The 15,301-nt window shown below is 39.3% G+C and overlaps 1 protein-coding gene across 2 annotated transcripts in view; it reads right to left on the bottom strand.

Annotated features, from left to right (window-relative positions):
• The window catches only part of LOC129243556 (facilitated trehalose transporter Tret1-2 homolog), a 46,570-nt gene that overhangs the window by 17,190 nt on the left and 14,079 nt on the right, over positions 1-15,301 (bottom strand). The window contains exon 1 of one of the 2 annotated variants that reach the window (XM_054880650.1): positions 2,076-2,902. The exons of the other annotated variant lie outside the window; for it this stretch is intronic. The gene's annotated coding sequence lies outside the window, so the exon portion shown is untranslated. Of the gene's footprint in view, positions 1-2,075; positions 2,903-15,301 lie in introns of those variants that run through there. 2 annotated transcript variants of the gene reach the window in all.

Genomic DNA, 15,301 nt, shown 5'->3' with positions numbered 1-15,301 from the left:
AAGCCCCCATATGAAGTGCTCTCACTACTACTCTCACTGTTGAAACCTGCAATGAGCTAAGCCTGAAGTCCTTGTGTTATGGAAATTATATAAAAGTGTCGTAGTGTCATAGTGTCGAAGAGGCACATCAATGAAGATGCACATAATCTAATTGAAACCGACAGATTAAACGAAGGCGGAGACTTACTAAACCTAGCGATCTCATATCTCCATAAAATTGTATACTGTTGCCGTATTTAAGTTATATACATAGGTAGGTAGGCAGCACTTGCACGCCGTTTTGATACCATAATGTGGACGACTACCTGCGAAAAAATTTAGGTAAGAGAAAACCATCTACAGCCATCCAGTGCTGTTGATGTAGTGGAGGAGAGAAAAGGGATCTAGGCTGGAAAATTTCTTTAAGCCATTCCCGAAGGGCACGCTAAGGAATCTCAAGTGCCTAGCCGCCAGAGCCGGACATTTGCAGAGAAAGTGCTCTCTGCAGGATCCTCACAGCTTCTGCAATAAGGGTTGTACGGAATTCCAAACTTCTCCGCATAAGTACCGATTACCCAGTGACCAACGAACACCGCAATGAGTTTGGAAATTGAATCGCGGGGGATTCCCATCTCCTTAAGCGTTCTGTTAATATCCTATTTAGACCACAGTGTTTTCGAAATAGCACACGATGAGACAAATGGAGATCAGACTTGCGCTTTTTTAGAAAGAAATTGTGTAGTTTCCCTTTAACAACGGTCAAGGAGACACCGATGTCTGAGAAGGGGACAGCTGGAACCGGTTCTGCCACCCCCTTCCTGGCAAGCTCATCGGCAATTTCATTTCCCTCTATGTTCCTGTGCCCAGGAACCCAGATGAGGGAAATGTTTCCTGCACGTTCGAGACGTTTGAGTTCCTTCTTACAGGAGTTCACCAGAAGAGAACTGCAATACGGCGACGACAGAGGCTTGATCACAGCTTGACTATCGGAAATAATATTAATGTCTCCCTCCCAACAGCAATCCCGAAGCATTTTGCCAAAAGACCTCTACTTGAAATACGCGGCTCCTTTCCGACAATTTAAAGGAGATCGAAATGCTGGCTGATTTAGAGAAAACTCCCGCTCCCACTCCAGATTCCAACTTGGATCCGTCAGTGAATACAGAGATACCTATGTCCGTGCCGACTCTCACCTCTTTCCTATCTTGCCTGCTCGGAAAGATAGCCCTAGCACAACCCTCAAAACCCAGTTTGCGGATAGAGAGATCAGTGCGAAGAACAGAGAAGGAAGGGGAGATCTGCTTCAAGACGCTACTATGTCCTATGTTTGGAAGTTGTCTCCAAAGGCCAATTTTCTTCAATCTAATAGCACTCTGAGCAGCAATGGATTTAACCTGCAGATCCACAGGAAGTAAGTGCAGAATAACATTGAGCGCAGCAGTGGGACATGTTCTACCAGCACCAGTGTTTGCCGGCACATGCAGTTCTCTGCACTCTCTCTAGTTTAGTGGAGTTGTAGCTCTTCTGAAGAGCTACACACCAAACTAGGTCAAAATTGGCAGAACCACTAAGTTGTACATAAAAAGTACGGCAAGTGGCTTGAGATCCCATTTTTTGCCGAACATAGATTTACAGGCGTAAAAGGCTATACTGGCCTTCTTAACTCGATTTTCTATGTGCAACTTCCAGTGGAGCTTGGGGTCAAGTATTACACCAAGATACCTGACTTCCAATGAGAGTGTAAGGCACTGGTTGTTTAGTCTATGAAGCTTAAAAGGTGACTCTGAGACCGCAACTGGCAGCCCAATTACTGAGTGTAGTCAGTGCAACTTCCAAGTTACTTGTTAGTCAATTGTAAATATTTATGAACTAGTCGGAACACAAAAAAATATATATAAAAGATTGTATTGAGTAGAAATTTTGCTTAAATTTGTGGTAATTTTTCGCATCTCTTTCCTGAAAAATAGTACTTTGTTTGTTTTTTTTTTGTTTTGCGGATGAAGGGGTTTAAAATGCCTAATGCATCGTTACCCGGTGACTAAAAAACTCCCCCTAAGTGGAAAAATGATTATAATAAATTATCATAAATAACTTACCTGCAGGAGGGTTCTGAATGAGCTGCCTTTTTTCGCTGCCACGAGTATTCGATTAGAAGTCGATTACTGCAAGCCACGACTTCCCAAATGAAATTCAAAACTTATGCATTATTTTGTGGATACGTATTTGTGGCAAGTGTTTCACCTTTCGCAGTTTTTTTTTATTTATGAGTATCATTTATCAGCAACTGAGCGTAGGCGACATATATTTTCTAGATAATATTTCACTTTTTACAAAACTTTGTAGTTTTTATTTCCCATTTGCAAAAAACCAAAAACAAAAAAAAAAAACAAACGGCAGCCAACGTCGTTTAGTGCACTGTTACTGTTATTACTTTCACTGCTTTAAAAAAAGTGTTCAATATGATCTCATCTTTAATAAATTACTTAGCTTCTTTGTTCAACTTTTTTCACATTTTACGTTTCTGCATTGAACGTTTTTTTCCGTTTAACTGTTGTCTACTTAGAAACACGATACGTGCAAATGTTTATGTGAGTGCATTTCAAAAACTGCATTTAACTATTATTTATTGCCACAGTAGCTTTATTACACACACACACACGCACATACATACTTATGCATGTACATATCTATCCCCGTCAGTGTCTTGGCATATCCGTGCTTTACGAGCTGGAAATTTGATGTTGCCGTTTACACGAAACATGCACGCTTGGTAGTTTGCTCAATACTAGATGGCGATTAGACTGGTGTGGCTTTTTTAACTTGAACGTCGAAGTGGAGGTCGATATTTTTGCCTGAACTTGGTGATTGGCGGCGCGCTGTAGCTACTCTAGTTGTTTTGATTGGAATTCTAACAGCTGATAGAAACAGCTGTTGCTTAACTACTCGTAACATACCGGTATCATAAGCTTCTGTGAAATGGATATACAGTTGGTTGGCGGCTTATTAGGAACATAGTCTAATGTTGCATGCTAAACAGTCGTGTCTATGCTACCGGAGTGACCCAAACTCGTAAGTGATCAAAGACTTCAATCCAGACATTTCCACAAGACATGGTTCTATATATAGGTTTCTAGAAATTTATGACCATAACTTTTACGCAAAAACACCGTATAAAGGATGATCAGATGGAAGTACTTTTACCAATAAGGTCTTTTCGACAGATTACGCGTGACTCCTGTCAACTTAATACATAATTTTTTTAAGTTTCCACAGACTTTTCATCATGGAAAGACTTACGCGTCAGCAACGTTTACAAATCGTAAAATTGTATTACGAAAATGGACGCTCTGGGACAAGCGTTCATCGCGCGCTCAGGCCAACTTTGGTGTTCAGCGCTGAGGTTTAAGTTTACAATGATCGCAGTCCCCAACCCCCTGAAGCAAAGTGGCGCTCAGGACTTGGATATTCATCAAACTGTGATCGTCAAGTTTGTTTGAGCACTTCGGCTATATCGGTTGTCAGGCGAATGTTCCGCTTACGGAGAGAGAGCTTTCGTGGGTTGAGCATTTATTGCCAGCCAAAGTTACAAGTCACTTGACAAATAGCCATTCAAGAATAGCCATTACATCCATTGATGACAATCCTTTGGTGCGGTCTATGTGTTGGAGGAATCATCGACCCATATTTACTGTCGCCAATGTAACAGTAAATGGCGAACGCTATCGTGCTATTATAAACGACGTTTTGGGGCCGGAAGTTGAAGCCCTTGATCTCCACAGCAGCATCCCGAAGTTCCAACAAGACGGCACTACTTGCCATATAGCCCGTGAAGCAACGGCACTGCGACGTCGTTTCGGTGAGCAATTTATCTCTCGTCTTTGACCAGTGGATTGGCCACCCAGATCGTGTGATATCGCACCTTTGGAATATTGGGATATGTAAAGCTAGCTTCGATTGAGGCATTGGAAGCCAATATTACTAAAGTTGTTGACGAGATACCGACGGAAGTTCTCCAGCGAATAATTCAAAATTGGGGTTTTGGTTTTTGCGGATGGCCGAATTACGACGCAATTGCGGCCAACATCTGAAAAGGATTATCCTTAAAAAATAAATGTCATGACTGGTTCTACATAAAGATGATAAAGATTGCACAATCAATTTGAATTTTCGTTGTTTTATTTCAATTTAAAATCCGATACCTCTAAATTAATCACCCTATTTACTGGGAATATTAGATTAGATTGGGCGATCGCCTTCATAAAACATGTACGCTCGTAACCCTTGGTGGTGTATTGTAATTTTACAATGGCCGCTGTCCCCAGTCCCCTGAAGCAAAGTGACGCCAAGGTCTTTGATATTTGTGGAACTGTGATCATGTTTGTTTGAGTACTTCGGCTAGATAGTGACAAGCAGTGAAAACAAAAATGCTATATAGTTTTCCCCTCCACCAAAAGGCAACAACTCTTACAGAAACCTCCTCGGTTCCGCTTACGGAGAGTAATTTGAGCTTTCGTGGGTTGAGCATTTATTGCCAGCCAAAGTTACAAGTCACTTGACAAATAGCTTCCTCCTTCGTTGCGAAAATGAGATGAATTTTCATTTGTTAGTAGTTTGCAGGTTCGAACCGGGATACCTGCTGTACTCCAATGTCGGTATGAGGTAAGTTTATACAAAGATGAGCTTTCTCGTCACCCATGCAGATGCTCTTTACATCGCCATGTGCCGAAATCCCGAGAAATAGAGTACAAAATGTCTCAACCATTTTGCTAACACACCGGAAGAATTTCCTTGTTGGCTACTAGTAAAAATGGAGATTTCATAAAACGAAATCATATAACACTGTACCACCAGCTGAACCCCAAGCACTGATGCTGCAATCCATGCACTGCGTTTGGCTACAATAACCTCTAAACTGGTGGAATAAAGTAGAAATAGCCATCCCACCCTGAGTTGCCTTTATCTGGGTCCCGGGACATCGGAACATTGAAGAAACAAACTGCCAAGAGAGGGACCTGTCATGAGTAACATTCTTGCAGAATCGGTATTCCCTCCTCTGGATGCAATCAAGAATGCATTCTGCACTCATTCCTCGTGGGCAGTTGTGATTTTGGTATTCGGCGGGATGCTTGAAGTAGGCAGTTCTCATCAGAAACTTTGTTTCCCCTTTCATTTGAGAATTGGGGGATTTTCAAAACGAACCTAGCGCAAAACCAGGTATCCTGGGTTGCTTCGCCTTCTTACATTAGCTCGCACTCAAACGTATGTGCGGAAGCTACCCAGAGAATAGGAGATACGCAAAAGCCGATAGTCAAGCCCGATCTTAATCCAAAAAAGATCATGATATGTATTTGGTGGGACTGGGAGGGCATGGTGCACTGGGAAATGATCAAAAAGAATGCCACGATCAACAAAAAGCTCTACATTGCCCAGCTACACCGCATGAATGAGACTACATAACTAAAACGATCTGATTGTCATGGTCAAAAAATACATACTCCTTCATGACTAGGTCAGGCTACATGTTGCACAAGTCGTCAAAGCCGCACTCCAAGAGCTCAAATCGGAGGCCCTTCAACATCCGCCGTACCCTTCGGACCTTGCACCGACCGATTACCATCTTTTACGCTCCCTGTCAAACCAAACGAAGGTAATAAAGAGGTCCTTAAAAACGGAGCCCGAGTGGAGTGAACGAGGAAAAAACAAAACTTATTGATATAAATATTGTATTTTGTTTAAAAAAAAGTCCTCGGCAAAAACGCTACGGACTTATTCCCCTACCTAATATATCGGAAATGGAAAAACCAGCTTGAATTCAGTTAATTTCAAATAAATTTAGAAAAAATCAGGAGAAAATCAAAAAGGAACGCGGGTGCATTTATCGAGAGCCACAAATAATCCTTCCGCATGTGGCTCAGAAGCAGCGGGTCGATCCCCCTTGGTTATAATTATCTGACAGCAGCTGTATGAATACGAGTATATGTAGCTGTGAAAGGAGCTACATACGAATGCGCTTGTATGCTTGCATGTAAGTGCTTTGCTGAGCATTTGATTTGCCGTATATTTGTATGTTCACCAGGTGTTAAAGACAAAGTAAACACTTAGTGAATAACACAAAACTACACCATAGGAAGCTACCCACATACCTGTATTGTATATATTCTGTAGAGCAATCCACTGGCATAGACTGGTTTATTTCCTAGGAAATATTACGCGTACTTGCCGTCTCACTTTGTCTTCGTTGCCCTCGAAATGGCACTGGTTTTATTACCTCAGGTTTTCCCTAAAGGGCAACTCTATAGCAAAAGTATCTGGTGGCATTGATTAGGTATCGATTTTTTGCTTAGTTTGCACACGCAAATTACTACTTCAGTTCCAGTTCACGCATTCAAACATAACAACCCTTAAAGGGTGGGGGCTAATGTTTCTGGACAAACACAAAATAATTTGTTTTTCCTTCATTTATTTTTAACTAAAAATAGTTGACCTTTTCCAATTGTTTCTATTGACACAGTCAATTTAAATTACGTTTTAGAAGAACCTTCGCTGGTAGGTCGTTGTTGGTCGATAGGTTTGTTTATACGGCGCGAATCGATATCGTTATTTTAAGGGAAGTGTTAGACTAATGAAAGTTGAGCATGGATTTCTAAAAATTTTTTTTTTAAATTTTTGTGTTCCTAAATATCTATGCCTCTTGAAAGTTATGTTTGTCGATGTACAAGTTTTTCTCTCCCTTCTCTGATTACTTATTAGCTTACTCAATTGGTGCTTGTGTTGGTTAGAGGGGCCACTCTCGAAATGGGCATTGTAATGCACTCGAAAAAAATAAAAATCTCGCTATGGAGGGTTGAATGACGCGTTAACTCTATTCGCAAGAAGTTCGATATGGCTTAGTGGCATCAGTAGTGCGATTTGCTAACACTTTTTAACGATATTCGCATTGTTTTCTTTCCTTAACGACAATTTTAACGATTTTGCTATTCGGTAACGATAATTTGTCGATTATCGCAATCTAAACGACAATAATTTTGGTGGTTAAATTAAACGAGAAAACAAGAATTAGTAGTTTGAATTAAAACTATGAAATTATATTAACAAAAACTTATTAAAACAACGCAAATATAATATTATATGTATTTGGCGAGTATTTGGCGTACGATTTATCGCGTGGAGAGGAGTTAGTGAACCCTCAAACAGTGGATTGACGGTTGCTCTGGGATGTGGACAATCCTTTACACTTGGCTGCAGGGAAGCTCCAATAAATATTCCGATTAACTCCAGCCTTGATTGAGGACCTAATTTCTCAGGTTGGCAGCCATTTTAGAGGTTCCAGAATAACAGCGATTTCAACTGAAAAACAGGTAAATCTTGAATTATTCAAGCTAATTTAACTTTAAATTCTGCCTTTATATTACAAGGTTCTAGCTGCACTGCGATTTTTTGCAACTTGATGTTATTGACAACCTGTAGGTGAGCAATGGGGAATATCCATGAGCCAGTCATTCATTACACGAAGCATAAATAGTGTAAAAGATGCAATCAACCGTTCTATGTTTTGCGAAAGGGTGATGCTTCCTTTGACCCAAGTGGACCGTCAAGCGCCAAAAGAAAATTTTGATTGAGTTGCTCGGCTATGGCAAAGTATAACGGTACTTTACAGCTACTTTTTCCATGTCTGCTTTGCTTGAGTGATGAATGCAGATTAATGTATGTACATTTTAGTTATACCACTTTTTTTATTTATTTTTGAAAATAAATATAAATAATTTAGTTTTTCTTAAAGTAAGTATAAATATGAATTCCGCAAAAAACTACGTCAACAGCACTTTTTTTCAATTTTTGTAAACCTTCTTGGAAATAAGTAAATATGCTACTGTATGTAGACTTAAGTCCTTCACTGTATACATATCGAGTTGACATAGTCCATCAATCCCCGAATGACTTAAAGTTCATGACTAAGGACATGTCATTTTTATAAATTTTCTTCAATTACATTTGCTGGCAGAAGTAGCTGAAGAAAATATCGCAGCTGTATCGGCCAGTGTCAATGATGACCATCAATTATCGATTCGTGGCCGTTCGCAGCAATTGGGTCTCTGTTATTCAACAACGTGGAAAATTTTGCGAAAGGATTTAGGTGTAAAGCCTTTCCAAATACAGCTGGTGCAAGAATTGAAGCCGAACGACCTACCGCAACGCAGAATTTTTGGTGAATGGGCTCTTGGAAAGTTGGAAGTTGGCCGAAGATCCACTTTTTTATCGAAAAATTGTGTTCAGGGACGAAGCTCAGTTTTGGATCAATGGGTACGTAAATAAGCAGAATTGTCGATTTTGGAGTGAAGATCAGCCAGAAAAATTGGAAAAGCTACCAATGTATCCAGAAAAGGTCACAGTTTGGTGCGGTTTACGGGCTGGAGGTATCATTGGACCGTATTTTTTCAAAGATGCTGCGAAAACGTAACTGTGAATGGTGAGCGCTACCGTGAAATGATATCCAACTTTTCTTTGCCAAAAATGCATGAATGGCATGGCATGTGGTTTCAGCAAGACGATGCCACACAGCACGCGTAACAATGGACTTGTTGATAGATAAGTTCGGTGAACATTTTATTTCACTTCGGGACCTGTCAATGGGCCACCCAGATCGTGCGATATAACGCCTTTAGATTATTTTTTGTGGGACTATGTTAAAGGTTATGTCTAGTCAGACAAGCTGCCATTAACGCATTGGAAGACAACATTAAAGCATTTATATGTGAGATACCGGCCGAAACATTGGAGAGAGTATGCCAAAATTGGACTTAGGGGATGGACCATTTGAAGCGCAGTCGCGGTCAACATTTGCATGAAATAATCTTCAAACATTAAAGTATATGGACTGTACTATCGATTTAAATAAAAATGTCATGCATTTTTCTGAATTTTACGTGTGTTTTTTTGAAAAACTTTCCTATAGCTCTTAAAAATCACCCTTTACATTTTCTCATATGACTTCTTTCTAGACTTCAGCGGATATTAAATCGAATTTTTCATTCTAATGCTGCTCAGCTGCTCACTGAATCCAGGACACGCTGTGTAAGCTGTTGTTTCTTTTTGAAATTTTACTTTAACCAACTAATAGGAATAATAATAATAGTGAATCACGACATTTCCAAGGCTATCGCATCTCTATTTTTTCAGTCAACGAAGCTACTATTTGGGCACTGACTTGCATAACCAAATGAAGACTGAACGGCATACTTTTACAAAATGGCACTAAAACAATGTTCCCCCTTTCCCCGAGTACGCACTTTACTTCTATGCAACTTTATTGGTTCTGCATGAAATTCTAGTTATTTATTATTCCAAAGTCAGTTAGGTCATCTGTGTTGACTTAATGGTGGTTAACATTTTGTTAGGTCAACAAAGTGGCTGTACAAAGCAGACTTCTTTTGTTTGTTTTTGGAATAGTAAATCACAATATTGGCATGGTTTCAGTGACTTTTATATGTGGAAGAAATAATAATAAACGAGTCCGTAATTCTGCGACAACTACTTTGAATTTTGCGCATCAAATTTGTTATGTAGAAGAAAGGTGAGAACTTATACTTAGTTTTTTATAATTATAAGAGAATTGGCAGCACCTAACCAACGAAGGAAGGCAAGGAGCAGTAGGATGAAGGAGAAGATGACGCTTCGTTAAATGTCCTGTTATAAAGAAGAAAAAAGATTACTGGGAATAGATTCCTATTTTTTGATGCGCGTTTGTTCGATTGTCAAGAAAGTTCTTGTCAAGTCAGTCGATGGTTTTTGGTGAGTGACTTCACCTATGCCGGACAGGCTTCATATTACCTATGAAATGAGACTTTCAGCTATTAGTCCATAGATGTCGCCAGGAGTATTTTTAAACCTTCCCAACTGTCTTGTTTTTTTCGTGTGTCATCTGTCAACAATATTCAGTTCATTGTTTGTTACGTTTCATACAACAATGCATTTTTGTCGCTCTTAAAAATGTCGAATTTCGTGCCTTCAAACAACGATTTGCGGACATCGTTGATTTTCTGTTATCAATTGAAGAAAAACGCTTCTCAAGCTCTTCAAATGCTTATATGTAGAAGCTTATGGTGGGCATGCTCTAAGTAGAGCACAGTGCTTCAGGTGGCTTGAAAAATTCGAAAGTGGTGATTTTAGCGTGGAGAACGAGGACCGTGGCCGGCCACCGAAAAAGTTTGAGGACGCCGAATTGCAAACATTGTTGGATGAAGTTGATGGTCAAACGCAAGAAATGATGGCAGAGCAGTTGGGAGTGACCCAAAAACCCATTTTCAAACGTTTGAAAAACATCGGCATGATTTTAAAGGTCGGAAGATGGGTGCCGCATGAACAGACTATGTGACAATGCACCGCCCCATCGAACAAGAGCGACCCGGAAATTGGTGGAGACGTACGATTGGGAACCGCTGGTGCATGCGGCTTACTCAGAAGACTTGGCGCCTTCCGATGGTCATTTGTTTGCATCGATGGAACACGCCAAAAAATGGCTCGATGATTGGTTTGCGGCCAAAGGCGGTCAATTTTTTGGCGCGGCATCCACAAATTGCTTGAGAGATGGGAAAAATGCGTCGCTGGCGATGGCTATTATTTTGAAGATTAAATTTGTAACCATTTTTTGTTAATAAACGTTTGAAATTGAAAAAAAAGTCTCATTTCATAGGTATATATTAAAGAAAGAAAAATTGAAGAATTAAAAAAAAAATCAGCCAAAGAGGCTGAAAATAGTTACACATTATTATATATTTAAAAAAAAAAAAATTAAAATTTAAGAATTTAAAAATAAAATCAGCCGAAGGACCAGGAAATATTGTAATTACAGTAGTTAATTAAGCAAAATGAATTCACCTTAATAACTATTTGACCGCCCATTTTCGTTTTCCTTTGAGTTTTGCTTAACTATTATCCAGCCCTTTCAATGGTGTTGCCATCAGGCGTCTGTGAGAAGCAATCCAACATTTCAATCTCATTTTGCTGTTTCCACTCTACACACTTTCGGCTTCGATGTCTGGTATTGCTGTCTTGTCTTGTAAAATTAAGGTTGGCTGGTTAGTCCAAATATCTACGCAGCTAATGGCAATGCTGATTTCTGGAACATTTTATTCATCAAAACTGCATTCATAGGCGGTTAACACAAATAAATAGCCAAATTATTTTACGGAGAAGCAGCCCCAAGCTTGAACCTTGACTGGATGCTTCACAGTTGATGAAGTTGATTACCAGCAGTACACCAAGAACGAAGTACGCAACTATTCGCCCAAAAGGAAGAGTCATCTGTGAATTTTAGGTTGTCCCAATTACGTTCTCAATTTGCCTTAGCGCATGCATTTCCTCTGGAATTGCACGTAAACGTCCACGAATCATGTTTGTTTTACAGATCTATATATTTTTATTGGAACCTTTCCTTTCAAACAATTCAACTGATGCGTTTCATTGGATTTCAGCACCCAAACTTTGCACCCGTATTTGAGTGTAGGTCTCATGACAGTTTTGTGCATTCGTAGTTTCAGGTTTCTGGAAAGTAGTCTCGATTTCATCTAACTGGACGAAGTAGGCAAGTGAGTAGTAAAGTACTCTCAATACGAACAAAACTAACACTCTACAAGGTGTTCATTATGTCCGTCCTGACGTATGGCGCAGAAGCGTGGACGATTACAACATCCGATGAGGCGGCCCTTGGCGTATGTAAGAGAAAGATTCTGCGGAAGATTTTTGGACCTTTGTACGTTGGCGACAGCGATAGAACAAAAAGATGTATGAACTTTTCGACGACATGGGCATAGTGCAGAGTATAAAGATCCAGCGGATACGCTGGCTGGGTCATGTCGTCCGAATGCATACAAATGCTTCGGCTCTGAAAGTATTCGATGCAGTACCAACTGGTGGCAGCAGAGGAAAAGAAAGGCCTCATCTGCGTTGAAAAGATCAGGAGGAGAAGGACTTGACTTCACTTGGTATATACCGGTTAGCACGAGAAAGAAACGACTCACGCGCTTTGTTAAACTCAACCAAAATCGCTTAAGCGGTTATAGCGCCATTCAAGAATAAGAATAATGGGTGAGGATAAGGAGCTTTCACAAGTTTAAATTAATATATTAGCTAAAGTATCATTAGTTAGTGCCCGAAATTTTGTGCCTAATACACGAAATGATAGAAAAAGTTCTTTCTAAAACCTGTTGTTCCTCGGCAGACAATGGCAGACCTCCGATGTGACTTCATTTCTGGCATGAAAAAAGTTCCTTATAAAGAGTGGTTAAGTTTTAAAGGCCGGTGTTGATTTTGAATAAAATACCAGTTTTTTAGGAAATTTTTTTCATTTCTCTTTATTATGATAATATTGGTATGGCTCAATTACGCATGGAGCAAGAGCAAAATATTAATTCATTGGAGAGCTACTATCGTAAGGCACAAACGTCAGTATAAGTTTTTTATTTGAAGCGTAAACAACAATATTTTTACCACACTTGAAAATGTCGAATTTCGTGCCAAATAATGTGTTTTTGCGGGGAATTCTTTAATATGAAGAAAAAAGCAGCCGAAAGTCATCGTATCTTGGTGGAAGTTTATGGTGAGCATGCTCTAGCTGAGCGAACGTGCCAGAAGTGGTTTGCACGCTTTAAAAGTGGTGATTTTGGCCGCGCCGCCAAAGTTCATGGATACCGAATTGGAGGAATTGCTCGATCAAGATCCGGCTCAAACGCAAGAAGAGGTTGCAAAAACTTTGGGAGTTGATCAATCAACCATTTCCAAACGTTTAAAAGCCATGGGAATGATCCGAAATTCAAATTTCGAAAAAAAACCGCACGAACTTATTCATAGACCTATTAGCCAAATAGCCGCCGCGGCCTCGGCGGCACATCTCCGTCCAATGGTCCAAATTTTCGATGACGCTGAGGCATAATTGAGGTTCTATGGCGGGAATGTGCCAAATTATCTCATCCTTTAGCTCGTGAATTGTTGCTGGCTTATCGACGTACACCTTTTCTTTCAAATAACCCCAAAGAAAGAAGTCCAACGGTGTCGTTGACGTTTAGGTACGCTTCACATTCAACATCGGCCTTGAAATTTAACCACCCTTTAAAAACTATCTGCTTTTCTGAGACGGTGTATAACTGTAGACCCCTCCATTTAAGAAAAAATCAAGACGCACACATAAATGAGAAGAGAAGCTCAAATTATCAAAATAAAAAAAAATTATCAAATAACGGGTGTACCTCTACCGTTCTAAAACTCAGTTCGCCTCAGTCCCATGGGGTCCATTATAACCGGATGGCACTGTACTTAGTTAAAATTATTTGACACAAAATTACAACCATTAACATTCCCCTGCACAGAAAGCAAAACTAAAATGTTTTTTAATTGAAAACCGTAAAATTTTTATGTACCGATGTGTTTATGTATGTATCGCTGTTTATCAGTTGCTCATTAAAGAAAACAATAATAAAGAGAATTTTTTCATGTCTGCAATTTTGCATCGCTTGCATTTCGTAAGGTTCGTGTAATTGCTTTCCAGCTACTACAAAAGCGAGTAATACCTTATAGTTGTTGTTTGTAAAAGTTACATCATTCGAAGCTTCTGCATTCGTATGCATGTTTATAAAAATATTTATTGACAAAATGCAAGATATTGCGTGGTGTATGATCGCATGCACAAGTTTTACTGGTATATGACTCAAAAGAAAAAAAATCATAAGACGTCACATATCGAAAGTGAGTTAATTCGAGATATTTACATGACTAAAGCTTTTATTGTTTTGTGTATTCTGCAGGTACGGAGTCCTACTAAAATACGTAATCTGCTGAAAAGCTTTGGCAATGCAGTAAACTGGGATTTTTTTTACAACCAAACCACATAAGGCCCTCGCCTCATTTGAAAGGAGATGAAATGTTGGTTTTTGGGTGTTTCCTTAAAACCGTGTAAAAAAGAAACGAACAGAGATATTTTAATTTAGTTTGCAGTTATTAATTTTTAGATCTATTTCTAAAAAATAAAAATTTCTTTTTAGCCGTACCAGGTTCGTTCAAAAAGTTGTCAGTCTTCAAAAAAGGTCTTAAAAAAAAGGGGTTAAGACCGAAACAAAAGTGTGCCAGATGTCTTAGAAAGAGAAGTAATGAAGCAGTTGAGGAGTACTCACTTCAATGGAGAGCGTAGGATCTTCCATCAAGATTCCGCTCCAGCCCATAAGGCGAAAATCACCCAGCAATGGCAAAGAAACAATATTCCTGGGTTCATAGCCACAGAAGATTGGACGTCTGGAAGTCAAGATCAACAGCCGTTGGACTACAGCTTGTGGTCAGAATCGGAGAATATGTCCTGTGGAAGACCTCATAGAAATTTGAAGAGTCTCAAAGAATCTATGGTGCCGTCAAGCGGGGTGCCGTCAAATCAAATCACTTAAGGACCTCACCTCATTTGAAATGATTTGAAATGGGGTTTTTTGGGTGTTTCCCAAAAAGCGTGTAAAATGGAAACGAAAGAAGATTTTTTTTTTTTGCTTTCAGTTATTAATTTTTAGATTTATTTCTGAAAAATAAAAATTTCTCATTTGCCATAAGAGGTTCCCTCAAAAAGTTGTCAGTCTGCAAAAATGGTCTTAAAAAAAGGTATGTCACTGGCGACATGGATTCCGGAAGCCACAGATATCTGAAATCAAAAAGGGAGAAAAGGTTCTTGTTCAGTATGAATGTCGTTATTGTATGAACTACGATTTAAAAAAATAAAATTTGACAAAAAAGCGAACGTTCAAGATGGAAAACTGTTTTTTGACCCTATTTTTCTTTCAAGGTCCGAAAAAAATACAAACATTTTTGTTTTATTTTTTTTTTTTGAGAATGATCGTAGCTAACACGAGAACAACATCAATTCTAATTCATTTAAATTTTTTTTCATCAAAATCGGTGCAGTAGAACCGGTTAGATTTGTGTCCATTATCCATGTGAAGACCATTTGTTGAAGGCTGCCAACTTTTTGAACAAATCTCGTACAGCATAAATTTTTTTTTTTTTAACAGTGGATCAGAAAATAAAATACTGAAAGCAAAAATAAAAAATCTCTTTTCGTTTCTGTTTTACAAGCTTTTAAGAAAACACCCAAAAACACCATTTCAAATGAGGCGCAGGCCTTAATTATTTCCTCAGAGTCTTCTTCGGCGCCAGCATCGTAGCATCCTCTCTAATCACGACTTATCCTTGTAGTAGCACCTACTAACTCACTCTACTGTCAATCCGAGTCCATTGTCTACTCAGTTTCGTGGCAAATTCCGCTTGTTAACAATGGAGTGGGGAGCTAAAGAAA

Source organism: Anastrepha obliqua, chromosome 4 (genome assembly GCF_027943255.1).
Source record: "Anastrepha obliqua isolate idAnaObli1 chromosome 4, idAnaObli1_1.0, whole genome shotgun sequence".
In the NCBI taxonomy this organism is placed as follows: Eukaryota; Metazoa; Arthropoda; class Insecta; order Diptera; family Tephritidae; genus Anastrepha; species Anastrepha obliqua.
Note: the sequence above shows the minus strand (reverse complement) of the source record. Positions and strands in the feature narration are given on the sequence as shown.